We start from the raw sequence: 9,525 nt of genomic DNA, 5'->3' as shown, positions 1-9,525 counted from the left end.
ATCCACAGAAGTCAAAGGTAGTATTATTTCTTGCCAGATGCTAGAGGCTCAGTCCTAGCTATTGGGTTTTTTTTGTTTGTTTGTTTTTGTTTTTGTTTTTTTTTGGCCAGTCCTGGGCCTCGGACTCAGGGCCTGAGCACTGTCCCTGGCTTCTTCTTGCTCAAGGCTAGCACTCTGCCACTTGAGCCACAGCGCCACTTCTGGCCGTTTTCTGTATATGCGGTGCTGGGGAATCGAATCCAGGGCCTCATGTATACAAGGCAAGCACTCTTGCCACTAGGCCATATCCCCAGCCCCAGTCCTAGCTATTTGGGGGGCTGAGGTCTGAGGATTGCTAGTCAAAGCCAGCCTGGATGGACAAATTCAAGAGACTCACCCAACTACCCAGCAAAGGGTTAGAAGTGTGGCTCAGGTGGTAAAGTGCTGGGCTTGGGCAGAGATGCCCTGAGTTCAAGCCCTAGGAATGACACACACACACACACACACACACACACACACACACACACACACACACAACCCCAAAAGGTATTTCCTTAACATTGCCCCATACATGAAGACTGCTCTGCCATTTTCAAGGCTCACAAACACAAGATTGTAAGAAAAGGACGAAGTTGACGCTGGAAAATGTCTGAGAACTTTAGTGACCATTCTGCCAGGATGGTGCTAATGAACTGAACTAGCAATGTTTCCTCTAGCTGAGTCCCGCTGGGGGAGAGAGCAGGAGGCCTAAATGAAACTGCTGTTGTCAGCTAACAGCTTAGCAGACAATGAAGTCTCTCCCAGTTTGTGCCTATAAAATGGGCACAAAATGGGTATGTTGCAGGGCTGTGGTAGGAGATTCAAGAAAATGTCACGAGAGCACCTGGTGCATAGTGTCTAGCAAATTGCCCTGGTTGTTCTGTCCTTCGAGGACATGGGATGGAGCGAAAGTGAGACTGGTAGGCAGTTCTGCTTGGCTCCTCCTCTCCGCATGGCCCCACAGGGGTTCCCAGCCAGAAGGAGGGCGATCTGCCACTGCCTTATGGATGGAACCACTATGTTAAGTAAAACAAACCAGGGAAAGATGAATACCTTGTGTTTTCTCCCATATGTGGAAGCCAGGAAGCCAATTCCAATGCAGACTGGTGAACCCTGGAGCCCATGAAGAATGGCAGGAGAGGGAGGGTGGAAAGGGCATGCCAAAGTGGAGTGAGCTCCGTTGGCTCACACACCACTCAGCGGGGGACTAGAGCTCACAGTAACCTTCTATGCCGTTTATGAAGAGCTAGAAAGCACAGCCAGGCTCCGAATGAGCAGAGAAATGCTTGGCTGTGTGCCTGGGCTGAACTATCACCCTGCACCCCATTACTACATCTTAGTAAATGAGTTCTGTTCCCCCCCCCCCCACCACCCACAATCTGTTCCATACAACTCTTGAAATTTGACTTAAGTTCTGAGCCAGACTGGATCTGAATTTGAGGTTTAAGAACAGAGTGAGAGTTGGGAGCGATGGCAACCCAGCAGGGAGGGTGGCTCGGGCCGGCGTTTGGGTTGAGGTTGCTGTTGGCGACTGTGCTTCAAGCGGTGTCTGCTTTGGGGGCAGAGTTCTCATCAGAGGCATGCAGAGAGTTGGACTTCTCTAGCAACTTACTCTGCAGCTCTTGTGATCTACTTGGACAATTCAGCCTACTTCAGCTGGATCCTGATTGCAGAGGGTGCTGTCAGGAGGAAGCACAATTTGAAACCAAAAAGCTTTATGCAGGAGCTATTCTTGAAGTCTGTGGATAAAAATTTGGGAGGTTCCCTCAAGTCCAAGCTTTTGTCAGAAGTGATAAGCCCAAACTGTTCTGAGGACTAAAAATCAAGTATGCTCGTGGTTCAGATCCTGTACTAAAGCTTTTGGATGACAACAGGAACATTGCCAAAGAGCTAAGCATCCTCAAATGGAACATGGATAGTGTGGAAGAATTTCTCAGTGAAAAATTGGAGTGCAAATAAACCTTGCTTAAATTTTATCCTATCGTTTTGTTGCCTTTATCAAATGAAATATTACAGCACCTAGAAAGTTGTTTTGCATCCTCCATCGATCAGCCTTTCACTGTGAGGCATTAAACATCTAGTAAGAAATTGAGGTGCAGCACTCTTACATAATATGTAATATGTAAGAGTGAGCAAGCTTCACAAAACCTACTTTTTCTAAATTTCGGTCCATTTGCATTTGTTGATACCTCTAATGAAATGCTTTGTGTAACAGGCTTGTGGTTAAATGCAAATGGTAGTTTGATAGTTGGTCAAGTTTTATCAACAACAGATTTCTAAATGAGGAAGAGGTAATGGAGATGAATATGCCTATTGTGCTATGTGTTCTTTCAAAAATGACAGAAAACTATAGAGGAAGTAAGATAAATTGAACCTCAACAAATTACCTTCTCCTCAGAACCTCTGGTGTTTTGTGTTCCACAACTTTTTTTAGTAGAAATATTATTTAGATTTTAATGAGTGTCCTTCAGAATAACTTTGTAGCTTCACTATTGTGAAAACAGCGTGGAGATCTACAGTTAAGAATGGGTCATACACAAAGATTTGTGTCTATGAAGATTACACAGAAAACCTTTCTTAAGGATTTGTGCAAATCAGATATTTGGCAAATTTTTGTGCTTTACAGTCTTAGAGAAAATATTCATTTAAAAGATGATCACTTGTAATACCAAAATATAAATAAAAATGTTCAAAAGTCAGGAAAAAAAAAAGAACAGAGAGTGAATCAATTCAGCAGTGATACTCGCTCAAGGCTATATTGGAAATGAACTTTACAACTCGGAGTGGGAGGGGGTCAAGAGGGGGAGAACTGGGGGAAAATGAGGGAGGGGGTGACACTGTTCAGAAAGACATGTACTCACTAACTGACTTGTGTAACCTATGTACATCAACTTTATAATAAAATTTAAATAGGAAAAAAGTCTTTTGTTACCAAAAAAAGAACAGATTACATTTAAAACTGGATTGTTTTGTCATGCACATTATTGAGGGTATAGATACAATATCTCCCATGAAGTTATTGGGTGTCATGTCTCAACTGTAGCCAACAATGACACCTGTGGTCTGAGGCATTTAAGTCAGGCTGCCCTCGTTCAGAGGCCACAGGTGAGTGTGAAAGGATCCACAGATGAAAGCAGCCCGAGAGTGAAGCATGCATGGTGCATGAATGGACTGACCTTTCTCTTTGGGAGTGGGATATGGTGGTGGTAGGTGACTTGTTAGCAGGATTAGTGTATTTATCACACCACTTCAGAGTGAGATGTAGGGGATGGCTATGCCTTTAAGACCTGGGGCAGCTAGCTGCTGGCCCAGCAGCTAGCCCGTCCCACCTCCTTCCTGTTCCCAAAGCAGAAGAGAAGCCAAACCAGCCCCCACCTCTCCATGGCAAGCACGTGTGTGGTGATGGGGCCTGCTAAGCCAGAGGCAGAGCCAAGAGGTCTCCGCATCTGCGGGAAGTTCTGTGACATCACCATGATGGACAGTCCATTAGCCAATCACTAGTGCCTAGCTAGGCACTCCAAGTCCCTTCCCTTCCCACAGTCACTGCTGGTATAAGTGTATTTGCCCTTCCCCTTATTAAACCAGAACGCCCCTTGAGGCTTCCCCGGGACCCCACGCGCCTGTGTCTTCCTTGGCAAGTATGGGGAAGGGGACAGGGCGTCCCGCAACCACATGCTGACCGAGGCTATCCGTGGACCTCGCCCCCGCAGTCAATTCCTACTGGCCAGAGGATGCGTTGAGGGCGATAGGGGACCACGCGGAAGAGGTGGATAGGCCCAGGACCTCCACGCGGATGGAGGTAGAGCTGAGCCCAGCAGTGAGATGGAAAAAGAACCACATCATACAGAGTTCACCCTTGTAGGGAAGAAAAAAAAACCATGAAGAAACAAAAACCAAACAACACTAACACTTTCATGATGTCATCTGGGCTAAGGTTTGTGAAAATTGTACACGCTAGTATTTTGGGCTATCCACTATTGAGCACTATTTGCTCAATTTTATTAACTACATATGAAATAGTATTATAATCAGGAGGAGGTAAGATAGAGAATAACAGTCTTAGCCCATAGGTATTTCTTACAAAGACCACTACACTCAATTCTGTGGCAACTGAAAATTACAGTAGCTATTAATGTTTTCATTCAGTTACAACAACTCTCCCAATCAATGAGGCCAAGCAAGAGTTGCAGCACCTTGCTCTGTGCTGCAGGAAGAGCTTGCTGAAGGTTTATATGACAAGTTCAAAACAAGTCACTTGGTTGCGACTTGAGTGTTGCAGAGCCAGGCCACTGAAGCAATACCATGGTGTTGGTCCTTCTCAGGAGTGTGTAGAACAGAGGTTTCCTAGGGTGATTCTTTATAATGTCCAGATTTTATCTCTGAATGTTGCTTTGACTTTTTTCTTCAGAGATGTGGGGAGGATTTAATTTATACAAAGAATTTTTTCCATGGAACATGAAACTTGACTCCAGCAATTTCGATGGGCATTAGCAGAATAAACATTTTCCACCCATGTTGCTAGAAAGTCTATTATGTATCTAATTCTTTCCTTATATTTATTAGATAAGGCTATTAAAATTTACTACTTTATTTTGTAACTTATTTTCCAAAAACTTAGCAATTTGTAAAATACTTTGGTTGCACTTTAACACAGCTCTCTTTGCCTAAAGGTTCTTTCCCTCTCTCCTGGAAATTGAAAACGTAAAGATAAATATGTTTGGGAATTAAAAACATTAGACAAAAAAAGTTCTGTCCATATCACCATGCTATTTCATATTTAAAGTTTCTCATCTTACCTGAATTCACAGGACCACCTCATAATGTCCTGGTCACTCTTCCACCTTCTATTTTTTTTTTTTTTTTTGCCAGTCCTGGGCCTTGGACTCAGGGTCTGAGCACCGTCCCTGGCTTCCTTTTGCTCAAGGCTAGCACTCTGCCACTTGAGCCACAGCGCCCCTTCTGGCCATTTTCTGTATATGTGGTGCTGGGGAATCGAACCCAGGGCTTCATGTATACGAGGCGAACACTCTTGCCACTAGGCCATATCCCCAGCCCACACCTTCTATTTCTTTTGAAGATTAAGCACTGTGAATGTGAATGTTTGGTGACTCGGGAAAGGAAGCTTACCATCTTCAGAACCAAACCACTGCTAGTTGGCAAGTTTTGTTCTATTAGGCCAGACTGCACCAGAAATTAAAGTTGGCTTGAGCAGAAACTACTCTGAGATCCAACTTCGTACCCCTAATGGAGGAAGAGGCTTCTCTCTAAACAGGAGCAGCTTGGGAGCAGAGACCATCCCACAGCAGTCGTGCTGCTGTGATGGATGGCAGATTGCTACTTTCCCCACAACTGCGCATGCCAGGATGGGGGGAAGAGACACACAGAGCCTGCCAGGTGTCCTCTGGCAGGCAGGGCTCCTAAGAGGTAGCTATGTCCGGGTATGAGCTAAAATTGGAAGATGTCCAAACCAGTTGATAAGTGGCTGCTTTTGAGTACTTTCTCCCTTCAGGCAATCCCTGCCTCGGGGCCTTCCTCACAAGGGTGGTGGACCCCTCTGGGCCTCTCTTCTGTACTGCAGAGCCCATGTTTTGCTATTAGGTACTTGGAGGTAGGTGCTATTAGAATTTTACAGATGTGGAACATAAACCTCCTCAAACAAAGTACTGACTTTTCAAAAGCCATACAACTATTAAGTAACAAAGCTGGAGACCAAGCTCTAGTACTCCCCAATGCACACTTTCCCAATTTGCAAACTTTCTGAAACTTTTTACAAGGAAGCCTTGGATTTGATCACTGGCAGACTAAAAGATGGTCTAAGGATGTGATATTTCCAACACCCAAAATATGACTGTACATGTTTGTCTCAACATCTTCAGAACACTCTTGAGGTTTCTGTTGAAAATGAACCATGTACTCTAAGAGAAAATTGAACTATACACCAGAAGGATTCTTAATGAAAACAGCTCCTCAAGCCTGGTGCCAGCAATCCTAGCCACTCAGGAGGCTGAGATCTAAGGATCTTGGTTCAAAGCCACCCCAGGCAAGAAAGTCCATGAGACTTATATCCAATTAAATGTGTGTGCATGCACACACACACACGCACTCACATACCACTCATGCAGCCAAGATTACATGTGTGGTATGCAGTGAGTGCACTGGACACATCATGCAAGTCATTGTGTCTTAAAGATCATTGGAGAGACCGTTCTGAGGGGTATGATTAACAATTAGTGACCACCAGCAGAGCGGAGCAAGAATCTACTTGTGTTCCTGTCAAAGCCAAGGTGACAGGGATCCTGTCCTCAAGGAAGGAGGAAGGGACTGCTCACTGATGGACTCCCCTCCCAAAGGCAATGAATGCAGGAGAGGAAGCAGTCCGTGACCCTCTGTTGTGCCTTATCTAGGAGCCTGGGACAACTAGGCCCACAGCCATTAGGGCTCAGCTCAGATGGCATTCCTTACCCAACACACAAAGAATTCTTGACATGTTCTGTTTTACGGTGAGTCATGCTGTAGCTATTCAGCCTGATGTCTGTCACCACTGGAGATTAACAGACTTAATTCAGTTTATGACAGTGAGATGTAAATGTCAACATGACAAGAACATCACATAAGATTCCAAAGTTCTGCTTTACTTCCAATCCTGCAACATACACGCAGCTTTACCTAAGTATGCACCCTATACAACCCACTCATCTTATTTTAGATGGTTGTTACTAGTATAAAAAACTCGGGCATGTATAGAATTACTACTGATGAAACATCATAAATGGTTCTAGCAGGATCCTTTTGGTAATTACTGTACATATCAAATTACTATTTTTTTCTAATTACAGTTTAAGTTATTTCAAATTAAAACTTTTCCAGAAGTTAAAATTGCCACAGGAACCAGAAGCAGACTCTTTATACACGAGGCAGAAGAATTTAAAACTTAAAAAAAGAAAAGTGTGTGTATGTGTGTGCACATGCACGCACGTGTCAGTCCTAGAGTTTGAAATCAGGACCTGGGTGCTTTCCCTGAGTTTGTTGCTCACTTGAGCTACAGCTGCACTTCCAGCTTTTTGGTGGTTAAGGGTCTCACAGACTTTCCTGCTCAAGCTGGCTTCAAACCTCATTTCTCCTGTCTCAGCCTCCTGAAGTAGCTAGGATTACAGGCATGAGACACTACTGGCTTAAGAACAGCTTTCACACATGGCCCTTACTATGTGCTGAACTAAGTGCTTTAAACAGATGCACTTATTTACTCTTTACTCTGCAAGGAGGTAGTTTATTATCTTCATTGCCAGATGAAGACCCTGAATCACTGGTGGTAGACGGTTGTCAACATCTGAATCCAAAGAGCATGGTTCCAAAAAATCTGAATTCGTAACTCTCTTTAACAACAGTGATACGTAGGCAGGCAACCCACATCCTTTTAAATAAGCAAACACTTTTGGTGGAAAGCCATATATTTTGGTCTTACTGTGAAATAAGTCTTAGACCAAAAAGTTTGGCTTACACACATTCTAATTTTTCCTGTTTTTTGTTGTTTCTTTTTTTAAGCTAGGTAGCAGTGGCTCCTGCCTATAATCTTATCTACTCAAGAGGCTGAGACCAGAGACTCAGTTTGAAGCAGCCTGGGCAGCAAAGACTGAAAGACATTATCTCCCACTGATTAGTACAAAGTGTGGCTGGAGCCATGGTTCAAGCAACAGTGCTCCAACTATGAGCAAGCTAGAGGCAAACAAACAAGCCTTCAGCTGAACACTGGTGCCTCAGACCAGTTATCAAGTTACTTGGGAGGCTGAATTGGCAGGATGGTAGTTTGATGTCAGGCTAGGTGTAGACCCTTTGTCAACCAATAGGTAGGTGCAGTGCAGAGTGCCTGCCATCCCAGTTATGTGGGAGGCTGAAATAGACATTTCAGGCCAATCTAGGCAAAATAAAACAGACCTAGAACCAACAAACAAAAAGAATCAGTTTCTAAGATTCTATCTTAGTCAGAAACTAAGGACTGTGACATGTACCCTTGCCATTCAAACTATGATGGGAAGCCTAAAACAGGCAGATGTGAGCATGAGCAAAAAAATGAGACCTTCTCCCAAAGTAAGTAGTGCAAAGAGGGCTGGAAGCATGATTCAGTGAGAGAACATCGTCCTAGCAAGTGCAAGGTCCCAAGTTCAAATCACAGTTCTGAAAAAACAGAGGACTTAAACCATGTGTTTAATAAGTTAGAGGTGAAATCCTCAGAACAAGAAAAGGGGAAGGAAAACTAAGAGGATAAAAATAAATCTTTTGGGGAAAAGAGCCAATACGAATCAAAAGATTTGTATATAAATTCTAGAACTGTAGAATAAATTGAAACCCAAGGGCTTTAGTCCAATAATTCAACCTAGGGGCTGGGGATATGGCCTAGTGGCAAGAGTGCTTGCCTTGTATACATGAGGCCCTGGGTTCGATTCCCCAGCACCACATATACAGAAAACGGCCAGAAGTGGCGCTGTGGCTCAAGTGGCAGAGTGTTAGCCTTGAGCAAGAAGAAGCCAGGGACAGTGCTCAGGCCCTGAGTCCAAGGCCCAGGACTGGCCAAAAAAAAACAAAAAAACAAACCAATAATTCAACCTAAAAAGTAGCTGGAACAAAGCAGTTTTTAAATTAAATGTGCAGAACATTGAAACTTTTCTTCCGTTAACCCCAAAAAGCCAGAAGTGGATGTATGGCTCAAATGTAGAGCAAAAATGACAAGCAAGAACAAGAGGCCCCGAGTTCAAGTCCCAGAACCAAACCAAACCAAACCAAAAAAACCCACGCAAAATAATCAGGGATTCTGGGAAGATGACAAAAGGGTGACAGAAAAGGAGTTTCCTCCAATCAAATAGAGGTACAGGGCTTCTGCAGAGAAATCCAGTCCAGGAGAGGTCACTAGACAGTCTATACAGGATCAGACTCAAGAGCCAACCAAGAGGAATCAAATCTTAAGCTTAACTCCCCCCCCCCCAAAAAAAACTTAAGCAGACTCCAAACTGCTGCTATCACAAAGCTGAGTGGAAACACCCAGTCACTTCTGTCTCAGCCTTAAAAAAAAAAAAAATCCTGCACCTTCATGTCCCTCCCTCCTCCAGGGGACAAAGCCACCAGAGGACACCTGAATAGTGCTGACCCCTACTAACCAACGGGGGTGAGTGTCCCCAATACTGAGTCCACAGAGTGTGACCCCTCATTCCCACAAATATAGTGAGAAGCTAGCAAAAAAAATACTATCCCATGCACAAGACACCCAGGGCAGCCTGCGCAGGAGAGGGACATGCCAATACTACATGAGTAGAGGATGCCTGCCTAGCACCAGGGGACTAGCAGCCTGAGCCAAAGGTGAGCAACCTCCCTCTCCCCCACAGCCTGCAGGGGGCAAAGGGGGCGGAAGTTCCCTGATGCACTAGGCACTGCCTTGCAACCTATTCAAAACTATTTAAGGAGCAGAGCCTCAGAGTGTAGGCAGGCTCTTCAAGAAAGAACTTGGTGGGAGTACAG

General features: G+C 44.4%; 1 pseudogene; it reads left to right on the top strand.

Moving 5' to 3' along the window:
- The first annotated feature begins 1,482 nt into the window (after positions 1–1,482).
- On the top strand, positions 1,483–2,053 carry LOC125350569 (annotated as a pseudogene).
- The last annotated feature ends 7,472 nt before the right edge of the window (positions 2,054–9,525 follow it).

The sequence above is a fragment of the Perognathus longimembris genome, chromosome 4 (assembly GCF_023159225.1).
Source record: "Perognathus longimembris pacificus isolate PPM17 chromosome 4, ASM2315922v1, whole genome shotgun sequence".
NCBI classification, from domain to species: Eukaryota; Metazoa; Chordata; class Mammalia; order Rodentia; family Heteromyidae; genus Perognathus; species Perognathus longimembris.
This window is presented reverse-complemented; position numbering and strand designations above follow the sequence as displayed.